We start from the raw sequence: 24755 nt of genomic DNA, 5'->3' as shown, positions 1-24755 counted from the left end.
CACCACAGGAGACACAAGAAGCAAACAAGTACCTTGAGGAACAACTGCTGCTTCAAGGATTATAAAACAGACTTAACATCTGCTATGGCCCACGAGCAAGCCTAAGCCCCATAAAATAAGGGAAATAAAGTGTATTTTTAAAATGAAACCTTTCGTTCTACTTGGTGTTTTACCCAGAAAGATGAAAGCCTCCCTTTGTACCAAGGAGGTCTCTCGGAGCTGTTTGAAGTATGGTAGCAGACACTGCCTGGGGTCACTCCTAGGTCTGGACTTGGTGCACCCCAGCGCCTGGCCTGGGGATCTGTGTGGGTGGCTGGGTTTAAACAGCCTCCTTGAAACAGATCAAATGATTCTCACAATGACAACTGTCTCACTCTACTTCCAATCTGGTTTCAACAATTAGGTCACTTAAAGCCTGAGACACAGAACAGCATTTGGGTAGACACTTGCAATCCTGAAATGTGCAGGACAACAAGTTCCTGTATTCATATCATTTTTTATCTTCTACTCTCTGCCTTCTCGTCCCACCTTATATCCCATGGTTTGCTATTCTAGTTTCTAATTTCCTTGATCTCTTCTTGATGTTTCATTCATTCCTATATAAGACCAGCAATTGATCAATCATTTATTTAAATTTAAAGCAGTTTTTTTACTACTAAATAAACATAGCTTTTCCAGCCTCTATGAAAAATTATGTGTGTGTGTAGTGTGTGTGTGTGTGTGTGTGTGTGTGTGTGTGTGTATGCCTTAATTCTAGATGCAGGCCCAGTACATTAATTATCCCAGAGTTTAACATGTTTTGATAAAATGGCTTCTTTAAAACAATTTCACAAGGTAGTCATGATTTGGACATGGTTTGAGTGTGTCCCCCAAAGAAATTATAAACTGGAAGATTGGTCCTCAGTGTACCAATGTTGAGGTGTAGGAGTTTAAGAGATGGGACCTACCTAAGGGAAGGTAATATGTCATTGCTCTTGGAAGACATTGACTATGTCATTTTTGCAGGTTAGTTCCTGAGAGAGTGTGTTGTTACTTTAGAAAAGCAAGCCTAGCCCCTGAATCTTTTTGGCTTCCCTGTCTCACCATGTGATCTCTTCCAGATGTACCCCCTAGAATTGTGATGCCAACTGCCATTAGACCTTCACCAGAGGTCAAACTGATAGGGCCACTCAATCTTGGTCTTTCAGCCTCCAACACTGTAAGCTAAGTAAACTTCTTTTCTTTATATATTATGCAATCTCAGGTATTTTTTACAAGGTAGCAGATTAATATTGGAAATCTGAAGCACTCGCTTAGGAACTTGTAAACATTCATTCATGTTATAACAAACCCTAATGAGAACCGGTGGTTTTAGTGAGGATTTTATCACTGTGACCAAAAGACATGTCAAGAACAATTTAGAGGAGGAAAAACTTATTTTCACTCATGGTTTCAGAGGTTCAGTCCATGATAGCCAACTCCTTCGCTTTGGCCTGAGGTGAGGCAAAACATCACGGCAGAAGGGTATGGTGGAGGAAAGCTCCTCAGTTCCTACAGTCGGGAAGTACAGAGAGTGCTCCACTGGCCAGGGACAAAACATAAACCCTGAAGCCACGCTCCCAGTGACCTACTTCCCCCAGCCAAGTTATTAATCCATCAAATGGGTTAATACACTGATTAGGTTATAGCTCCTGTAATCTAATCAGATCACCTCTGAATGTTCCTGCATTGTCTCACACAGGAGCTTTGGGGGACACTTCACATCTAAACCATAGCAACTGGCCATGTACCAAGCACTATCAAGCACTGGGATACTGTGTCAGTCCAACTGGGAAAGACTGACAATCTCACACCAGGACAGCAGGGAGAGCAGGGCTGGGACAGAAGTGAGCAGGGGGCTTTGGACGCATCTCCTGACAAATCTCTGCCTTTCCTTTAAGAGCCAACTCAGAGGAGTGCCTTCAATGAAGCCTTGTCACTGTATCTCCCTCTGCACTCCACAAGAAAACCCTTCCTTACACCTACAGCACTTCACTAACATTTCTGTGCTAATCTGTTTTATTTATTTCTGACTCTCTTCTCCATCATGCTGTGCGCTCTTTCACCTTTGGGTCCCAAGTGCCCACCGAGTGGATCAACGAAGACAACATCAAGATCACTAATGAGTTAGCATTGTTACCAATAAGGTTGTATCAGAGCAACACAGTGAAGAAATAACAGGATGTCAAGATTTGTTTTAACTTGCAGTTAGTATACAACACTATTTTTCTCTTCTAAATATGTCTGCTTTTGAATCCATCGTTCTTTTGGCTGACATAGTTTTAGTGAGACCGCTTTTGGGGTACAATTCCTTAGTTCCTCTTTTGCATGATGAATTCCCACATGCCTCCCATCCCAAACACAACCTAACACCAAGGTAGCCAAAGAGACACAGATGCACATATCTACTCCCTCCAAGACATTCTGACTCCTCTCCTACAGAGCTGTCACGTACTGCTGAGTTCTAATCTTCAAGCCAAAGGACCAAAGAAATGACACAATGCTGGCTTCAGACTTCTCTGCTAATACATTAATTCTGCTCCCTACTCCTGCAGCACCTTCAGTGTCCCCCACTATCTCCAGAGGGATAGGGGTGGGGATTTGCATGCAGAAAAGAGTAGCAAGTCCAAGTCTGGTGGTTGACCTGCAGGAAAAGGAGACGAAAGAGAAAGGACAAGTAATAGTTCTTTTTCTTCCAACATCAACAATTTCCTCAATTTCAAAATGTTTTGGGAAAAAAATCAAGATAATTCAACCAATGAATGCAATTATTGAGGTGGCCAACTTCCTTTGATTTGCCCACCACTTTTTTTTGTTTTATGCTGGGTATTTCACATCCCAGAAAACCCCTCAGCTCCAGGCAAACAAGGATGTTTGTTCTCTCCAGCCATGAGATAGCAACTTTTTCCTTGAAAAGTGGGTAAAGATGTAAATATGTAATTATGATACCTCATATTAGCATGAATACAGGGTAATGGGATATCTTAAAATGATGCACTAATGCCACGTTCGATATGACAAATTGAATACTCATTGTTCTCTTCCCAAACAAAACTCTAACAAAAGGACAGTCAAGGAATATAAAATTTAAATCCATAAGCCAAAAAATGATGAAGAAGAGATAACCCCAGAAGAAAGAAATCAGCAAAATTTTCAAAAAATGAATTTCAGAAGTTGTTGCATTTACAGAGGAGAGAAAACTAAAATTAACTACCTGTACATTTCCCTCTCAGAATCCAGGAACTGCTCAGGGATTAGATGCACCAGAAACCACTAAAGAAGAGGGAGAAAGGTGGAACTGGAAAGGAGGAGAGTCTGGGAAGGCAGTAAGAAGTATTTTTGTTTCACACCTTCCTTGTCTCGACAAGGCAATGGCCTCCCCTGCCCCAGCAGAAAGAGGCTGAAAATGGCACCCAGAGCCTCATCCCCATCTCAGCATCTAAAATGTAAGCAGCCTGGCAAGAAATTAGAGATGTCAGTGGGGAGAAAGAGGACAACCAGAGGAAAAGACCCATGGTACCATAATGAATGATAGGCTCCCCAACAAGACGCCCAAGTGTCGGCCTGATAACCCCAAGGAGAGCCCCAGAGCTCTGTTCCTACACACAGGCCTTCCAAAAGTTATCCAGCATCTCACTCTTATTTATGAATGAACAGCTGGGGAGGACCAGACATTTGAGGACAGTCTCTAATGAAAGACAAACAACAAAATTAGGGGTAAAAATGAACTTGTAGGAAATAAAAAGGTAAGGGTCAGGAGAAAACTGGAAGCTGATCATTAATAACCTTAGAAAGGCAAGATACTGTATCCATGAAACAAGAAGAGGAGGCTAAATGAGGACCCCTCAGTAAATTAAGAAAAATAGCTCCTAGAAATTAAAATACAAGAGCAGAAATTTTTAAAAATTTAATGACAGATTTTGAAGACCCATTTAGGAAATCTCGCACGTAATATAAAAAGAAAGAGGAGAAGAAAGAGGAAAATAGGGAGGAAGAAAAGGAAAATGGAAGAAAGAATAAGAAGAGCAGAGCACCAAACCAAGATGTCCATACCAAAGGATGGAAATTCTAGAAGAGAAAATCAGGGAGTAAAATTTTCAAAACAAAAATATAAGAAAATTCCCCAAAGTGAAGAACATTCAATTTCCAGATTGAGTGTGCCTATGTGCCAATGGGCCTGGCACATTTAGTGAAAAAAGATCCCGGGAACACATGTCATTGTGAAAATTTTAGAATGCCAGCAATAGAGATTTGAAAGTTTCCAGACATCCATAATAGGTTATTTAAAAAATTTAAAAATCAGAATTGCATTTTTGAAACATTTCCGAAGTAACTTTGGACATTAAAAGACAATTGAATACTGCAAAATATTCAGGGGAGCTGGGCGTGGTGGTTCATGCCTATAATCCCAGCAGCTGGGGAGGCTGTGGCAAGGAGGATTGCAAGTTCAAAGCCAGCCTCAGCTACTTAGCAAGGCCCTATGCAACTTGGTGAGACACTGTATCTAAATAAAATTTTAAAGTGGGGTGGGCAGGGGCTGTGGCTCAGTGATTAAGTGGCCCTGAGTTCAATCTCTGGTACTAAAAAAGAAAAGGAGGGACTACCAAAATTGAAAAGTCAAAAAACAGCAGTAATAAGCATATTATTTGGAAACGCAGCAGCAGAGGTTGATTTTAACTGATTTGTACCAACCCCCCAAAGCTAACACTAAATTATCAGGAATGTTGTAAGTTGGTTGTTAAACAGTCATTAAAAAGTAAGTCATAAGCTTAAATCAAGTACATTTAAGGAAAAGGTGATAAATCTGAGAACTCATCATTCTTCTAGGAGTGGAAAAGCGAGAAAATGAATTCTCCACTAGACTCTACAAAGGGCACAGCCCTGCCTACATGTTCATTTCAGCCCAGTGAGTCTCAGTTTGGACGTCCAACTTCCAGAACTGTAGATAATAAGTAATCTACAGCTGTGGTAGTTGGTGGTATTTTAAGTCCCTAATTTTGTAGTAATGTGTTATAGCAGCAAGAGGAAACTAATACAGGAGGCTTTGATCTTTTCAGCTTGAGTTCTCTGCAGGGCTGAAGGGGGAAGAGAGATGGGCCCCTGGCCTCAGGGAGCAGTCCCCCCATGGAGTTCATTCAATTTTTGTCACCCTCTAGGCCAGTGGGGCTTTCCATTCCACGATCTATTACTCCATTTGTCAGAGCATCATATATACAGAAATGCTAAGGCAGGGGTTGAACATATGGACAGGGACAGCAGAGGGAACAAAGAACTAACAAAAAAAAACCCTGGATGACATAACCTGAGCAAACCAAAAAAAAAAAAAAAAAGTATTTTAAGACCATATGTGTGATATTTACAAAACAGAAATGAAAAAGCTCACTGAAGTGTAGGAGTGCCCTACTTTGAGGAAAAACATTCCTTGAATTTTCAGAAGAACACACGGACTCTTCTTAAATAGTAAATAAGACCATTGTTTTCTCTGGTGCCACCAAGTAACCCTTGGCATGTTTTTAATGACCACGTCTGGCAAAGAATTAGAAATTGCCATGAATTAAAATCAATCAGAAACGAAGATAATGTTATCTAGATATCATAAAAGTTAGTAAGAAAGTCAATTACAAGAATTTGATTTAGGAATTATTTTTGAGGAAATCTTATGAATTAAAGTATATCTACACGATAATAAACCACTTATTTAATTGTGACATTTTCTGGGACTTAGTGGATTTCCTCTGAGTAAGTTATCCCTTTGGGGCCACAGGCACAAAGACTATGATTTGAGGGCTGGGTCCAACTGAGCAATGTTTTCTTCACGACCCATGTGGACTTTTTTGGTTTGACTTTTCTAAATCTTGGGGAAAAAGTTAAAAAATATTCAGCAAATGCTTTACTTTACTGCACTTTGTCTAAAAATAAATCAATCCGATCATAAACAAGTATTAATTGGTGATTAATTTATATTAGCAAAATAAATATGGAATACAATTTTGATTTTTTTTTTTTTTGGTACTAAGAATTGTACCCAGAGGGGCTTGACCACTGAGCCACATCCCCAGCCCTTTTAATTTTTTTATTTTGAGACAGGGTCTTGCTAAGTTGCTTAAAGCCTCACTAAATTGCTACACAGTCCTCAAAATTGCAATCCTCCTGCCTCAGCCTCCTGAGTTGGTAGGATTACAGGTGTGCCCCACCACAGCCAGCCTGATTTACATTTTTAAAATGATAAATACCCAAGTACGGCTGTGTACACTTAACACTAACTTTGACTACTGTCGCTTAGTATTCAACCTACCACTAGTTTTTTTCCAAAGAGGGACAAATAGAAGATCTTCCCAGCATTTGGGGAAGAGTTAAAGTCAGTTCCCTTGCCCTATTCCAAGCTTCCTGGGGTTACTACCATGTGGCTAAAAGAAAAAAAAAAAAACTTTTACCAGCTTTCTGTGGCAGATTACTACTTTTTAAAAGGACATCAACAATAATAAACATTCGTTAAGCAAATGTCCCAAATACTCTGCTACATATGTCTACATATTATTTTGTTTAATCTTCGCAACAACCCTATCAGGCAGGGGCTGGTGCTATTCTCGCCTGACTGAGGATGACGCGGAGCCAGGAAGGACAGGCAAGCGACAAGTCCTCACAGCTCCAAGGAGGCGGTACTGGGTTCCAACCCAACCGGCAGAACACCTCCCAACGGGAAGCTCTTACCCCGCGCCCCCAGCGCCCCCCCACTCCACAACCTTCTCATTTCCTCTCATCTGTCTGCCACCGAGGAAGGCGTGGGATGTAAGGAGGACGGAGCACGCAGCTGTCGCTCGTGACTATTTTTTGTCAACTTCGACGTTCTGCTTTGACCAGCTAGACTTACCCACTCCATCTGGATATTGATTCTGCAACTGCAGGGATGAGGTTTCTTTCCATTTGTCAACTTGTCCTCTGCCAAAGATTTGCTTTCAATTTTTAGAAGGATTGGATCCCCTCCCTTTTCTTTTGGAACATCTTAAAACCATGTTTCTCGCTTGAGAAAAACAAAACAGACTTCCTTTATCATTCCCCCCACTCCCTCTCCTTTGAAAAGGAAAGCTCTTCCTTTCAAGTCACCCATGGAGGCAACTCCAAACTCCAGACTCCCTGCCAAGCCTGGAAAACTCAGGCTGGTCCTGAATTCTTAAAATTATAGGGGATCAGAAATTTGGGGATGACTGACTCCTTGGAGGGGCAGGCCCCCATTCCTCTACTGAACAGAATTCAAGCCTCATCATCCTACGTATATTAACATCATGTCAGGTGACCCTTAAATGCTTGAAAGATTCAAAAGAGCTTCGAGAAGTTGGGAGCAACTGGCAAGGGGGGAGAGGTCTCTTTAGATGGAGGGGGGCAGGCAGGACTCTTTTAGGCAGTGACCTTTAACAAAGACCCGGATGAAATGCAGACACGACTCCCATGAGCATTCGGAGGAAGAGAGTTGGTGGAAGAGCGAAAGAGGTTCAAGCGCCTGCAGAGGAGAGCTTTGCACAAATACTGATGCCCTGTCTCTGCGAGCAACAGGTCAGAATCTCAGTGGGGAGATTGGGCCTTGGCATTAAGGGTTTTTTTTTTTAAAGCTCATAGATGATTCTAACAAGGGGCAGGACCCAGAGCTGAACGGCATTAATCAGCAATCAGAACACCTTCTTACAATCAGATAGCATTATACACTTTGAAAGCATTTTCACATACCGTATGCAATTTCCATTAACCTCAATCAACCTTATGAGGCACATGAACTACCATACAATGATTCAGGGGACTTAGAGCTTTTTCTTTCAAGTCACCCATGGAGGCAATTCCAAATTCCAGTCCTTTTCTAAGAGAGTAACAGTGTGGATAAATGGGTCTATTCACTACCCAAGGACATCAACAAGCAACAAGAAAATAGGGCTATGTCCAATAAGAGTCACTGTGTGGGTAAGGTGCTGGCCTGTAAGTCAGATCTTGTCAACTCCTCTGCTCCAAATCTTCCAGTGGTTTCCTTGTATCTTATTGCTGTCAATTAGTCTTTCTGCTCAACCTCTGCTGAGCCTGTTGGACAGTGTGACATGATGATGGATGTAACTGTCAGCTTTCAACAATTTAATTAGTGTACCGCCTCTGAACTAAGCATTGAGGTTCAGTGTTCACACGTTCAATGAGATGGTGTCTATGCCTAGGGATGCTTATGTTTAAATCAGAGTCAGTTGCAAAGTGGAGGACTGGAGGCCACTTCTGCCCTTTGTGCTCATTTTGTTGTTGTCGCTTTCAGAAATAGAAAGTAGATTTCTATTTTTGTTCATAAAATCCAGGAGATGTGACACTGGTCCTCTTTCCTCTGGCACTACATCTATGCTGCATCCTTTAGATAGAGATTCTCCTTTGTCGGTAGTTCATCTCCCAGCATTTATGATTATGTCCTGTATAAAGTCAATGTAGCCTCCAGCACCTGGACCCTGCTCTGGGCCCCCAGCTTCAGAGGGCCCTACTCTAGTCTTGATCCTTAGGGATCAAGGACTCCCAAAGCCAAGGGCATGGGATTCTCGTTGAGCTTGTTGAGCTTTAAATGGAAAAATCTGGAAACATACTTCTCTTAAACCTGACCACCCTTCACATGCCTGGCATCCCAGAATTTCCTGTTCAGTTGATCTGAGCCACTTTCTGACCTGCATGAGCCCTTGCCTGGGTAGATCTTCCTGTCTCTCTCTCTCTCTCTCTCTCTCTCTCTCTCTCTCTCTCTCTCTCTGTGTGTGTGTGTGTGTGTGTGTGTGTGTGTGTGTGCACTAGCAGGTAGTGGGTAGGTAGAAGATGGAGCTTGAAAATGTGAAGCTGGAGATTTGCCCTAGTGGAAGACTCCCCCAAATGTTCACATCCTAGTCCTCAGAACCTGGGATTCCATTACCTTACATAGTAGAGAGACTTCACAGATGTGATCCAGTGAAGGATCTGAGGATGGGAAGATCATCCTGGAGGACCTAGCTGGGTCATGTAATCATAGGAGGCCCTCTGAGAGGGAAGCAGGAGGATCAGAACCATGAGTAGGAGGTGTGATGGTGGAAACAAGAGGCTGGAGTGGCGAGAGGAAGGGTCTATGGGCTGAGAAAGACAGGCAGCTTCTAGAAGGAACGAATTCCCACTCAGAGGCTCAGTGGACAGCCTTACTCAGACCTTCACTTTAGACTCTGACTATCAGAACTGTACACTGATAACTGGCATTGTTTCAGGCCACTAAGTTTGTGATAAATTGCCACAGAAGCTACAGGAAATTAATACAGCATGCTTGCCTGGTAGTCCTGCCGTAGGCAGCCAGAGATGACAAGGGAAGAGAAGAGGAGGGGACAGAGGCTGAGGCTTCCATCAACTTCCTCAGGCAGCAGTTATTTGCAAAGATTATTTGCAATAATGTAGACTCACAAAATGCTTTTTAAATGAAAGACTTCATCCAAAACCTACACATGTATTTTGATTTTTAAGTGCCATGGCTATGCAGTGACCACTTATGCATTAGTTATGAAACTACTCATGAGTGGGCCACAAAGAATAATTTCATCAAAACATGAAAAACCAGATGCATGGAAGAATACGTCTTTTATTGAGGCTTGATTTCATGCATCTTTTTGACAAGCTTAGAACCAAATTTCTCTGTATCAGATTTCTCAAATATTTACTTGTGTTTTCTGTTTCCAGGAAACAGACACCATAATGTTATTCTACAGTTTGAAAATTGAGGAAATTAAAAACAGAAAATACACTCGGCTTTCAGCATAGACATGAGGCTAATTCACCAGGAAAGAAGACTAAATTAGGTGTCGTGAACTTTTCCATCCAACCTCCCATGCCCCTCCCCCAGATCATTTAATAAACTTAAAATTTTTTCCCCACATCAGAAATGTGATTGCTTCAGTGGATTAAATCTACAGAAAATGATGTGTTCCCCCAACTAACAAGCAGCACTAGACATGAGGTTTTCAGAGAAGGGACAGAACAAAGACCTAAGAAGGAAAGATTTTCCCGTGGTCTGTTTTATCTGAGGGGAGGCTGTTAAATTTTGGTTTGGTTTTAATGTATATGCACGAGAATCATTTTGCTCACATAAAATTCATATGAAACAAACAAACAAGAACCAAAATTATGTAAAAGGAAGTGAATTGAAGACTCTGTTTTCTTCTGGCCCAATGATCTAAGTTGTTACTTCATTTGAATCATCCCAGGAACTGGCCAAGGGTAGGGAGGCGGATTTTCCTATTTATGTTAATTCAGTAGAGCATAACATGTCATGAATTTTCTTCTGGAAGTGGCCAGCCCATGCTAGTGTTACTGAGATTCGTGGGCTCCAAAGAGATGTTTGCTTTGGTCAAAGCCTTGGAATGGTTTTGGAAATTCTGAAATTCTGGGGTGGGAGAGCAAATGTTTGGAAAAATACTTTTGGCCCTTGGTCTGCCTCTAAGTTGGCTTGAGAACAGTATAGAAAACAAAAATAAATAAATAAATAAATAGCAAAACAAGAGAACTTGAAGGGACAATGCTCTCACCAAAGAAGAAACAATAGAGAAAAAAAGTATTTGTAATTTATCTTAAGAACATCTGGCAGAAATTGACCTGAAAATGTAATTTCAGATGAATGTTCTCTCAAATCTGGGAAAAAAACAAAACCTTATTATAAATATCTTAATTGAGGGTTTGGAAGAACAGTATATAGGACTGAATTTCATATACTTTGAGTGCAATTTAATTCTTGAGGTATTCCTACATGTATCCTGGGAAAGGGTAATCAATAGCGTTTTTCGCACAGCTTAACAAAGGGCTTCTTGTCTTTTGGCTGAATCTGTTCTCTCTGATATATAGACCATACTCAGCCTCCTCAGAGCCTCCCAGTTCCTATCCTCCTTTTAAAAGGATGAAAACCATATCAGCACTCCCTCTTAGTGGGCACTGTTTTTAAATGGAAAAATCTGGAAACATACAAAACATTGCAGATATTTTCTCCTGATGGACCTTTGTGCATCTCCCTACCCCTAATCAATAGTCTATGATATTAGAATGTAGCTGCTTCTACAGGGGCAAAGCTCAATGCAGGTCAGACCCCACCACGATCCCCTTCAACAGAGCTGTGACCATTTGCAGGCAGCAACTTCAGCTATGTTCCAGGAGAGATGTTCCCAAACAGAGATATTTTAATCCTCTGGAATTCAGATTTTTTTTTTCAAAAGTATTTACTTTTTAAATACTGATCCTTGAGGATGTGTGGGCCTGAGTCAATAAAATCTGTATTATGATAAAGGCTAAGATCTTTCCCTTTCTTTATTAAGTGTGAAAGGCTGCTAGAGAAAATCTGGAAGCATTTCTGACTCTTTCTGTCTGGTAGTGCTAAACCTGTCTTTCATGCCAAAGCCCTGTCTATGTCAGGCAGGGGCTAACCTGAGAACGAGCCCATGAGCAGGAAGTTTATTGAGAATACCATCCCTTTGGACAGTCAAGCTGAGCCCTTGGGTATATTAATCAGCCTTCCCTGATTATAAGTGACACTAAAGAAAATGGCAAGTTCTCATAAGTGATGGACTCCAAAAGTTCAGAAGGAGGAGCACTTGAGGACATCCAGAAATTTCTGGATTGCCTCCCATTTAATGCTCTGCTTCTTTGAGAAGATGTATTTCTCCCCAACATTTTTCCTACCACTCCTCTTCTTGTTCAACTATGCTCTCTTCCTCCAATTACTTGCTCTTTCTTTCCAGCCCTTTCATCTGCTGTTTATTCTTATTTTTTTCAGCCAGCAAAATGCCTTTTTTTCTTCTTTCCATCTTCCTTTGTCTTCTTCCTCAAAATAGAAGGTTTATTTCACTTCCACACCTCATTGCAAACCCCCCTCCAAAAGTAGATAACCCCAATGGTTTAGAATGGGATCCCCAATATTTTCTTTGAGAAGGATGGGTTTTCCTTTCCTCTCAAGCTCAAAGATCACTAGGAAAAGGACACCAATGGCAATGGAGTCCCCAGGGTTCTACCCAGTGTTCTGCCCTTCGACTTCATGGAGGTATTTCCCAAAATGTGGAATGCATCCCATGATTGCCGCTGAAGGACATTTTTGGATTGCACATAGTTCTGGTTGATTGTGGCTATGTATTTATTTTAATGTGCATTAGAAAAAATATAGCGGGCATGACCAATCTGCAATTTTACAGCTATTACTGCTTGGAGCAAGTGTAAGTTAAAATATAAAGAGGGGGTGGTTTAAAAGAAGATATTAGTTTAAAAAAATAGTATACATAGAACACAGTATGGTAAAAATCATGGTGATAGACTCAGTGATTAAGATTAGGAAACGCTGTTTGATGGAAATGACCTGGAGTTGGGAAGGATGTATGTGATGTCAGCTCCTGGCTACCCTTTCTCCTTCTTTGCAAAGCCTTGAGGGTGGGAAAGCAGCTGTTTCCCTATGATTCACCAGGTTAGGAGTCACAATTTCATACCAGGGACCAAAAAATTGTAGAAATGTTTCTGAATGGATAAATCAAAAACCAAGGACAGTGCTGCCATTAGGTCTACAACTAGAAGCACCCTGGTCCAATCCTTTTTCAGTTTGGAGGCTAAAGCCTAGAGACGTCCCACCATTGGCCCAATAGCACCCCAGTGAATAGTAGAAGAACTAGAATTTAAACCCCAACTTTTACTCATTCTAAATCTTCCTTCAATATTATTGCAGCTGAATGAGTCTTTCTGACAAGTCTTATCTTCCTGATTACATCTAGTTACATGTAAGAGAGTGGAAAGAGATTAAACTCAGAGAGGTAACACAGGGTAGGGGAGATTATTGGGTCTTGTAGGCCAGTGTGAGTACATTCAGTAGGTTCAGCCCAAAGGTGGAGCTGACAGCAATAACTAGACATTAGGGACTTAATAGTGAACATAAGAAACAAAAATCTCAGCCATGCTGAAGGTTTATATTTTAATAGGGGAAAAACTAGAATCTGAAACTGCAAATCACCTGTCTAAACGCCAAGTAAGTAGTGGCCCAGGATGATCAAAAACACATTGGGAATGGTTTCCAGGAGTTATTTGGCCAGCTGCGGTCTAGTGGCCTCTTTCAGCATTTCCCACACTTCCGCTATAGCCCAACAACCCAAAGTCCCCACCAAACAGCTGCACTTTTCCTACCCAATTTTTTAATGCCTCTTCTCTCCCAAATGCAGGAGAGAACGAGGTAAGGGGAGAAAACAAACTGGCCAGAAAGAGCATGTAGAGGAAGAAACAGGAACAATGACTTTCCTACAATGTATCTCAAACCTGAGGAGTGCCAGGCTAAGTAATTACCTATATTAATGTTTAACTACTATTGCATTATAAAATCAACAACATACTTGCGTAATAAAATGGCTAACTGGCATTAAGAGTTTGCTATGTGCCAGGAAGTGGTCTAGACACTGTAACCAACTGACTCCATTCAAGGTGATCTGACCAACTTATCCCTTACCAAACCTTTATGACACAAGTACTGTTGTTTTTCATTTCACAGATGAACAACTGGATGTTCAGAGAGTTTAAGCCATTTGCTCCAAGTGCCACAAATAGTAAATGAGTCCAGACACAGATTTCAGTATATTGGACCCCAAAGTCCTGGTCCTTCACCCTGTGTTGAGGTAACCCCACTTCCCAACAGGAAGCACCAGCTACTAAGTGCTCTCTAGCCAATTCACTCTTCAGACGACTTCCTTCTTGCAAAGGTTCTCGAGAATAGGCTCTCTTGTAGACCCTGTCCCTTTCGGCTCTTCCTTATAAATATGGTTTTCATCTAACCCCTCTACCCCCAATGCTCCGTCTCTCTTGGTAACTAGGGTAACAGCTATCTTGGGTGACTTCTGCTGGATTTCCATGACCACGGTGGTCTCTGTCTCTCCCAGCACCTCTCAACCTTTTAATTCTCTACTCGTTATTGAAGCCAGCATGGAGCAATTTTTCAAAACATCCCATTAGCAAGTGCACAGAAGGAACTGGGTCCATAATTAATTAGTGATTCTAGGACACAACGAAACAAAAATAAAGCCAAGGATGTGGAAAGGACCGGAAACTGAAACTGTGAGGAAGACGTACACATTCAGAACAGTGCCCTGTGAAGGCTGGAGAAGTAATCCTTCTGCTCACTCACTCAGAACCCTAAAGCACCTCCACAGGTCTTGGGGTCAGGCAGGCATCCATCACTGGGTGGCAGTCTCAAGTAGAACATCTGTCCGCTGCAGGATGAATGACCACCTCTGGGGTGAATTGATTCTTCTATTGTTATGAGGGAAGGTCGGGCCCTCTTTCCTCTCAAAATTGTTAAAGCATCTTTAGAGACAGTCTTTCTTACAAGATGGTCCTAAACCCTGATATTCCTGCTCTTCCCAGAGCAGACCAGGATGTGAGAGATCAAGCTAGGATGGATGATTACAGAAGCTGTGAACAGGAAAATAACAGAGAAAAGACAGGATTCTCAGACGTACAGAGCCTAGTCTAATTTGAAGAAGAAAGGAGGGTAGGGACAGAAGTCCACCCAGAGCAAATTCTCCCAGATGCCCACTTGTTCTCCTCGTAACACCGTGAAGCAAAAATGCCAGGGGAGTGCTAGCACCATTGTTAGCCAAAGTGTTGCCTTTTCATTAGGAGGAAATAGGAATGCTGTTCCCTTTTGGTTAGTATGGGGTGTCTAGTTGCATCCTGGAGTCCCAGAGCCAACAAAACAAGAAGCCTGAACAATATTACAGCAAGTTCCCACATCTCACGGGGGTAACATCACCACCAAATAGACTTACCGGCAGTGAAAACTAGAAACCTTATACAGGTTGTGAGAGCTGTAGGAATTCTTGACTGCTTTTCCTTCAATATAGCCTCATTTCCTATTGGTTCTAGGTTGGGCTAATGTCAGGTCTGATCCCTGTACTTCAGGGAGTACACCCAAACCCACTGCCTGAAGCCATAATAAAAGCTCTTTGCTTAATCCTATGGCAATGGGTACAAGTAATGTTCAATGGAAAGGAAAAAGAAAATATCCCCCCCCCCCGGGACATTTATAAGACATACCACCTGTGACTGCTGCTGCTCAAAAGAGCAAATACTATTATGTGTGTTGCTAAGCAATCTTGCATTTCCAGTCCTTAATAACTGCATTAGTAACATGAGGGACACTACATCTGGATATGGATGAGATGCTTTACCTTACTTCTTTGCATAATCAGCCTTGGCAACCAACGGCTTCCAACACAATGCAAAAGTTATTATTCTGTGTTCCCTGGCTGGAACATGTATGGGAATTCAGTGGAAAATCTCCTGTTGGAAAGTCTGAGGGTTCTCTGCCAACTCTTAAAAGTCTTCAAATACCCCTCCATCCAAACAAGTAAAGACTGCAGTTGGTAAAGAAGAAAAAGTCTGATTCCAGAATGCATTCTTAGGGATTCTACTTGCTACTTTTCTATTTTAAAGGAAGTTATAGATCTTATGAAGCTAGAAATCTCTAAATTTTGAATTCCTATAACATCAAACTGTTACTAATTATGGCTCTGGTCATATGCCATATGTTTCCCAGAAATAACAAATGTTCCATGGAAAAGTAAGTGGCTAATAAGGGTGGGAAAACATATAGTAAATGTCTTTGTTTTTCTTGGCTGTTAACTTTAGATATAATGAAATAGTCAATGAATAAAGGAGTGCTCAGCTTCAACTTCTTACCACTTAGAAAAGCACTCTTGAACTGCTGAAGGTTAGAAATAAATGTTCACACAGAATTGTCAAGTAATTTATTCTGATTTGCTTACATTTTAGGTTTTGAAAAAAAAATTACTTCTGTCTCAGGTGTTTTTCCTAGTAGAAATCACAGGGTAAATGCTCAGCTAACTCCATATGATTCTTATTTTCAGACTGTTCAAGAGTTTCAGTCCCCTTAAGTGGCATCAAAGGAAGCTATTTTGGTATTAAACATAAGGGTTCTTTGGGGGAGGGAGGGGGATTGTTGCATTAGGAAAAGGTTTCTCTCAATATTGCTATTTATTGGCTCATTATTTTAGATTTCCTTTAAGTTCCTCTTACTTTGCTTGAACAAGTGAACTGAATTAATGGGTTTTTGCAACTATCTAGTGAAAGAAAATGAAATTATTGATCAAGTTTTCTTCCCTTATAAAAGTCACGCCAGTACTAGGGGTGAGGGTTATGTTTTATGATAGTAGATTTTACACTAAAGAGTACAGATTTTTAAAATAAATTAGTCTGAAAGTGTCATTTCTATTTTCTATTGTAGTTAAGGCATGGTAATCCTGTCAGTACTATAATGTGATCAAGATTTGATCCAAGCTACTGTGGAGGCAGGTGCTTTTACCTATAGACTAATCAGTTCTACACGTACTTATAATGTGTTTACAATGTGACAGAGCTAGGTGCTGGGACTATGATCATGAACAAAAGTAGACCTGGGCTCTGTCCTCATGGAGCTCATAGTCTAGGGCAGAGCCAGTTCATGTGGGGTCCGAGGACCAGTCTCATCAGACTGCAACAAGACAAGTGTAGATATTGCAGGTAACAGTCTAAAAACATAGACAGTAGTTGGGCATTTCTGCAGTGTCCAAATCTGTGGCCAACTGCACTTGCCTCATGAACACTATGCGGAATGGCTTGGATATGGTTGAATTTGGCAATCAAGTTCCATGTGGCAGGATTTAAGTGCAAGTTCTGGACAGGAAGACATGTACTGCCTTGTGACAAACTGGAATTTTTTTTAAAAAAGTCTAGTTCTTTCCACAGAGAGTTTGAGAAGCTCTAGTCTAGAGTTTTCAAAGCATTGTAGGAAAGAGAAACATTCTTAAATATTACTGAACATGGAAGTGACACAAAAGAAAGCCCTATTTTACAAATAATATTAGCTTCGTTTGAACTATAGGCAATGCTTTGAGGCAGGAGGACTTTAAGTGAGATAAATAATAATAATAAAAAGAAATTTTAAAAATAGTTTTCTTGATAGTGTCATATATTAGTCATATGTCTAGTAAACTTATACAATCTTTAGCCTCCCCAAGCACCACCACATAGTAAAATACTCTTTAGAAGATCTAATCATGTGTGATTAAAGTGATTTTGAAATGTCATTCCTTAACTTTACAGTAACAGAGAGAATACATTCTTTCCATTTTCAGAAACTTTGATTAAACTGCAGATATTAAGGGAACATTAAACCAATATACTATTATAATAACTTACACTAAAATGTCAAGTATCGTCACCAAAAGACGCAAAAGCAGCACATTTTTTCCCCTCTCTGTTGTTCCCAGCTTTCTATAAAACTAGAATTAATCTCATTAAATGTGCCTCATTTAAGTTTCTATGTGTCACCAAAATGCCATTAATTCTTGCAGCTGACTGAGTTGGAGTCTTTTGCAGTATTAAGATTCTTGCAAATGTAACATTTAAAAAACAGTTGAACCACTGTGTAACTTTTCAACTTTTGAGGGTAAAACTCTATATAAGTTTTAACAAATGAAACCAGGCTCTCAAAGTGTATAAACCCCAGAAAAACACATTATTATGTTAAGATTTCATATATTTGGTTAAGTAAAGATCTAATTAGTCTCCTAATATTGGTTTCATCATATTTTTTATTTGTTCTTTTTAGTTATACATGACAGTAGAATCTATTTTGATATATTTCATAATATTATTTTTAATCATGATGTAAGAACGATGGAACTGAAGGCTATATATTTAGAATTGGACATATTTGCAATGAAACTATAATATAAAGCTAAAACTCATCATCATGAGTCACTGATTATGACGTACTGAGGCAGTGGTTCTCAAAAGAGGGTGATTTTGTTCCTCCCAGGAGACATTTGGCAATGTCTAGAGACAGTTGTCATGACTGGGGTCATATATTACTGGCACTGGGAAGCTGCTAAACATCCAGTATTGCACAGAACAGCCCCTTGCAACAGAATTATCTGGTCTAAAATGAAAACAGCACCACATTGAATAAAATTATAGTAAAGAAGCACATGACCAACGTTTTCATCACTCCTCTCAAACTGAGACTCTTAGCATATGTCTGGTTGGAAGATTTGTTTCCCCCAAAATGCGTTCTTTGAAATCCTAAACCTAAATCTCAAGGTGATGAGATTAGGAAATACATGGAGTCTTTGAGAATTAGGTCATGAGGGCGGAGACCTTGTGGATGAGATTCAGTGCCCTTATAAAGAGACCCCAGAGAGCTCATTCACTCTCTCCACCATGTGTGGATATAGCCAGGATATAGCCATATAGTTTGTCATCTATGAACCAGGAGACAGTCCCTCACCTGCCAATGAATGTTGGACTTTTCAGCCTCCAGAATTGTAAGAAATAAATTGCTGATGTTTACAAGTCACTCCATTTATGGAGTTTACTTATAGCAGCCTGAACAAACTAAGACATCATATAGAGACATAATCTATGCTTTCATTCATAACAGTGAAAGTCAGAAAGAAGTTCCTGAAGATTAAAACAGATAATTATTTTTGCTTTCCTTTGCTATAATTAGCTACTTATATCAAACCCTGTGACTTTTGCAACCAAGGCCTGAAGGTGATCCTCATAGATAGAAGGTGATCCTGATTAATTTCATCAACAGCATTAACACTTTCTATGCAGATTTGCACACATTGCCATGAGGAGTTCTTCAAACATAATCTTCAGAGAACATGACTGGGGTCATATATTACTGGCACTGGGAAGCTGCTAAACATCCGGCATTGCACAGAACAGCCCCTTGCAACAGAATCAAGGCCCATCAATACACCACAATCAAGGTTCCAGGGATTTATTATCATCCATGAAAAGTTACTGTTGATTTTTAAGAAGCACCAACAGATAATGGCTTTGGGGAATGAGGAAAAGGAATCCTATTCCTTAAAGGTATGCATTGCTTGTAAGGTGTGAACCTTTCTTAGAGGTGGCAAATATACATAATGTATAAACTATATTAAGTGTCTGATAAGACATACCAAACTTTTCTTGTAATAATAAATAAGAACACTCTGAATTGCTCTGCCTCTCAGATCCTTCTCAATTGGTATTAGGCTCAGTTATTTTCCTATAAAGACATATGTTGCTCTCCTCATCTTTTTACCTGTTCCCTACAACTCCGGAGAGAGGCAAGGAGACAGGGGCATCACCAGAGCCTCAAAATCAAGAATAAATTAATAAACATTGCAAGTTTCCCTCTCATATTTTCCTCTCTTGGAATTTCTTCAAAGTCTCGTATTGAGAATTGAGTGCTATGAAGGATGTTTGTCCTGAGCTTCCTCCCAGGGTTGTTAAGACACATAACTTTATTTTATTTAACAGCATAACCACACTTGGGTGCAATGAAACATATATTTAAATTCCATTTACTACTTATTCATGAACAAAAATTTACTATAAAACATTTGCTTATTGGCATACTGTCCGCCTACTAGAATTTGTAGGGGTTTTGCCTTGTGTTTATTGGCTGAATGAATGAATGAATGAATGAATACCTTCTCCAGAGGTATAACAGCTGCCATCATACAATTGCAAACTCCTTTTATTTTAACATCAACAGCAGGAGCCAATTAAACTTATTCCTTATTATGAGCTACTCAGATTTGTTCATTCATTCGTTCATTCTTTACCTAGTGTCATGATCTGGCCCTTAACTCCTCTTCTCCTCTTGCTTACCAGCAACTCTGGCTTGGATTCCGCACCTAGTAAGCTCCATGCCCCTTCTGTTTACCTCAGGGCTTTTGCCCACAGCATTCTCTCCTTCATCTCCTTCAGAATTCTTGAGAGAAGCCTTCCCTGATCCCTAATGAGCCTAGGGATAATCTCTGTTATTTTATGTTGTTTTTTTTTTTTCCATTTGAGTACTTACTACACTTATAAAACATATTTGTGTGATATTTTGATTATTATCCCTCCTCATCTCACCCTACTCAACAGTAGGCAGATGCCTCTCTTTCCTGTCCCCAGGAATCTCCCCATCATCACATAGCAAGTACTCAATTGATATTTATTGAATTATGTTAATGAATTATGTTTCTAGGAACACAATCTGTTATTGTGGGGTCATATCATGCCCTATCATTTTCCTTGAGGTACTAGGTTAATTGAAGTCATTGTTTATCCCTGCAAACTACATCCTCCTGTGTCTATATAGCATTAAAAGAACATGTTGCAAAATTTCTGGGAAATAACTACCTCTTTCCTCTTCTTTTGCTGTGTATTAATAGAAAAGCAGTTTGCGTTTGCTTTTCTGCTGAATTTATTAGTTTTTGTCATTAAAAACATGACTGAGTGGAAAATGGTTGACAGGAAATCAATTACTTGGATGATCAGTATTTGTCTCTATGTCTATATCTGAAAACATCTGGAAGCAGACTTTAATTATCCTCTGGATATTTGGCGTCTTATGTTCTCAGTCTCTGAGATAATCTCTCTCCATTATGGTTCCTGAATGAAAGGTATTCTGTTGACAAATGGATGCTTAGTGATGCAGGGGCATTTGTGAGACATAAAAAAATAAAACGTTAGTGAGCTCTCAGTCTAAGAGGATTAAAACATTCATTATTTTTAAGAGGAGGAGGAAAGAGTTTATTAATGCAGAAAACTATAGAAAAATGTAATTCCAAAGTAACATCCTGAAATGGAGATGCTAGAGACACCCAAGCAACAGGATCTCAGTAATAATCATAAACCTGGAGTCTATTCATACACGTCACATTAAAACAACTTTACATGTATCTTCCCATCCCTTCTTAGCTGGTTCTTGGCCTCTAGACTGTTTTTACTAGAGTGCCTGAATTTCCTGCATAACATTCCCTAAAGCCCAGGAAATTGGGGGATTATTTGCTGACTTCCGCCATTCTTTTAGAAAGCCCCAGTTAGGAAGCCTACACCTAACCTTTCTTCGAGAAGGCATCTTCTTCCCCCTGTCCACTGCTCTCTCCAGTCAGCAGCCACCACCCCAGAGTGGCTTCTTCCCTGTTCTAAGAGCTTTCTCAAGAAAGGAACAGAAATGGACAGGAATGGGAAACACACCTACAAGAACACTGACTCATCTCAGCCCTATTGGTCTTTGGCTCAAAGGACTCAAGGGTGAGTCTTGTACCATAGGAGTAAAAAGCACAGTCCTCAACAAGACATTGTCCTCCTTCCATCTGGCAGATCCTAAGAACGTGCACCATGAACTCTTGTGACTTCTCCTGGCTCCTCATAAACCAGAGATGAAGTAGGGCTTATTTGGGGCTCACTCTAGAGAGGAATCTACAGAAGGAATCACATGTCCCTGTGCTCACTGGCACAGAAGGGGAGCCTGGATGCTGGAGGAGGGGCGAGAAGGACAGAAGCCCATGGCATGTGTATATTCTGCACACCTCCATGGAAGGGGGAGGGTTCTCGTGTTGGATCTCATTCCAGCTTCTTGTCTTTAACAAGGACCCGTATTAGCCTCTTATAGTTTAGTTTGATGTCAGAAAGGTCTGGTGGCTACTGCCATGTCTCGATCATGGTATCCAAATTCCAACCAAATTCCACAAGAACAAGGCATTTCTCAGGCTGCCTGATCTTAGCCTGTTTATACATATAGTTCTATCATGACCTTCTATCCAGAAGAAAGGCAAAAGGGTTCTCAGTGTCACCAAGGAAAAAATGTTCGATTTTGTTTAACATGACTTCAAACATTTTATTACTATCTTATAGATTTTGTTAAAAGGACTAGCCCTTCAGATGTGGAATAAACAGTTTTTACTTTCACTTTCTTGTTATATTCAGATGAACCATGTTGCTTGTGGAATACTTAATTAAACCATGGAGACCAAATGGGGGAAACAGAGGTAGCATGAAGAGCTAAGTGCATTTGAGTTTCATGTTACATTGACTTAGCTTCCTTCCCTGCAATAGCAGCAAAATAGACACACTCAAAAAAAGAGAAAGTTTTGTTCCTGCTCCCATTTATTTTATTTTTGTCATTTGTTCCTCATATACAATTAGTTAGCCAAGAAAATGTTAGATTTATAGTTATGCTTTGTTTTCAACAGGCACAAAAAGTATTCCCAAGGCCTAAGCCATTCTGCTTCACCTACAAATCTTGGCTGGCTCTTATCTGGGGGCATTCGTTTATTTTGAAAAATTTCCAAGAAATTAATATACCAGTAGATTTCCCTTCCTAAAAAGCCAATTTCCTAAGTATTCAATGAGATGGCTTTGGAGACTGAGAGCAACAAATTAGGAAAGTTATAATGTTCCTATCTTAACAGGAAATTTACTATTGCTATTGCTACTGCCCTAATTATACTGTAATAGATTTTCAAAAGACTCTTCTCTGAATTAGAAAACATCCTATCTCCTCGCTGCACAGAATTCTCTTCCATTTCCCAAACCGATGGAATAGATTGGAAAGTAAGGGGAAGCACACGCTACTCATTTTTTTCCAGGAAGCAACAAGCCAGATTTTTATTTCATTATCATATCTCTTGCTTTGTTTATTTTAGGAAATCTCTTTGATACTTAAATAACATTCTCTTTTAATCAGTTGCCATAGAAGAGACTAGGAATATTTCTAAACATTAGAAGGGGTGTAGAGCTTTCTTTGGAATACAAATTCCCCAAGAGGTAAAAAATGAAAACAGATACTCCACAACAGACATAAGCCAGTATGTTCTATTTGCTTATGTTCTATACAAGCATGAATGCACAACCTAGCCAGGATATAACATCTTTGCGTTTTCAATCATAATTGACACGATCTAAAACCCAGGCATTTCAAGAGGTTAAAAAGCAACTCACAGTGAGCAGTCACACAGTGTCTCCGACCTCAGAGCCCTCCACTGGTCCACGCAGATTTTATCACCAGCAGGTCACCAGCAGGTCAACGGACCTAAACTGAGATTACTCATGGTTAGTGAATGCCTCGCTAGAACATCTCACAACCCAGGGAAAAAATTAAATAAGGCTGCTACCCCTTTTTCTTCTGTAGTTGCCTCTGCAAACAACAAACAGGAAACACACCTACAAGAACACTGTCTTATCTCAACCCTATTAGTCTTTGGCTCAAAGGACACAGAGATGAATCTTATAACACAGGAGTAATAAGCAGAGTCCTCAACAGGACAGGAATCAGGACCCCACATTTTATAGTCTTAAATGCTCTGGACAGATACTATGCAGACCATTAATTATTGGGAGAAATAAGCATTTTTTTTTGTTACATTCAGGTCTTACAGCCTTAATTCAGAAAAAAAAAATATATATATACACTCTCATACATATATTCATATATACATAATGTACATATATAATGCGTTAATATGTTCTCTAAAATATATAACTTATTTAAAATAATAAATAATAGATCAGAATACTACAATATCCTGGAAAATATATAGAAATTCTCATCTAGCAATCTTTTGGTTATAAGTAACAGTAAACACAATTCAAATTCACTTATATAAATAACAAAATGAGGATATATTCTGATTCATTGAGCTAGAATAAATAAATAAATAATAAATAAATAAATAACAAAAATAAGGTTAGTTTGGGAAACTGGAAATTTGCTGTATCATTTGATTTTCTATAGTTCTCACGGCACAGGTTTTTCTCTATGGACTGAGTTCATCCTCAGGCTACTCCCCTCTTGGTACAAAAAATGGCTGCAGCACTTCAAGATTATATAGACATAGTTATGGATATAAATCTAGATACATATAGATATATCATCCAAGAGGATTTCAGATTCATGGCAGACCCAATAAAAGTTCTGAGATCCCTCAAGTAGCCCATCACTGAATCAATCACTATTCTTTGGGGTCTAGCATGCTAAACTGCTTAAATTATTCCAGGGTTATCCTTGGAGGTGAAGGTAGAGTTAATATAAACAGAAATCACATAGAAAAACATTCAAGGGTCTTTGAAGAAGGGAAAAGGTGGGAAAGATCAGTAAATATCCACCACAACAATGCTCCACAATATTCTGGAGACTGATATTTGAGCGTGTGTATCCACAAAGATGCTAATTCTTGGTTATCACAAGATGTCTGAAAGAGAATAAACCAAGGTTCAAAAGATACTCGTTACCCAAGGGATTCAGAAGATCTTACCATTATCATTGGATTTATACTCTGAGAAAATAGTTTCCACTCTGATTATGAAATGTATTTAATAGAGTATAAAGTACTCTTGCATTCAATCTTCCTTTTTGTTACCAAACAACCCTTCCAGAGGTGGACAGGCATCCCTGGTGGAAGCTTAGACAGTGGGACAGATACTGCCAGTTGCCTCTCCAATGTTCAGTCTACCCTTTTTCCTTCCAGAACCTTAATTTTGTTCAGAGATGGAATTTTCCATGCTTAAAACTGTAGCTGAAAATGATGGGCAGGTGAAACAGTTTTGACTCTAGAGATGCAAACAGACATTACTAGGTCGAACTCCTGGGAACGCTCTTTCAAAGGGACTTGGCATTCACTGTTTGGTCTTTGCTCCTCCTTTTCTTCATGCCTGAAATACTGATACAATTCTGGAAGAAGAGCTCTATCTTGTAGTCATGAAGTAACAAGCACAAAAACAAAATCCACAGGCTATAAAACCTAAACTGAAAGGAGACACTACACAGGGCCAGCCTTACCTGTTCTGGGTATGTTATTTGAGAAAAAAAAAAAAACTCATTTTGATTAAGCCACTGTAGAAGGATTCTTGTTATAGCCCACTGAACATAATCCTAA

At 39.8% G+C, this 24755-nt stretch overlaps 1 protein-coding gene across 2 annotated transcripts in view; it reads right to left on the bottom strand.

Moving 5' to 3' along the window:
- The window catches only part of Ncald (neurocalcin delta), a 400581-nt gene that overhangs the window by 158425 nt on the left and 217401 nt on the right, over nt 1–24755 (bottom strand). For both annotated transcript variants that reach the window (XM_026384930.2, XM_077800667.1), the window contains exon 3: nt 22822–22917. The gene's annotated coding sequence lies outside the window, so the exon portion shown is untranslated. The remainder of the gene's footprint in view (nt 1–22821; nt 22918–24755) is intronic.

This window comes from Urocitellus parryii, chromosome 7 (assembly GCF_045843805.1).
Source record: "Urocitellus parryii isolate mUroPar1 chromosome 7, mUroPar1.hap1, whole genome shotgun sequence".
NCBI lineage: Eukaryota > Metazoa > Chordata > Mammalia > Rodentia > Sciuridae > Urocitellus > Urocitellus parryii.
The sequence above is the reverse complement of the archived record's forward strand: the minus strand, read 5'-3'. Positions and strand labels throughout refer to the sequence as shown.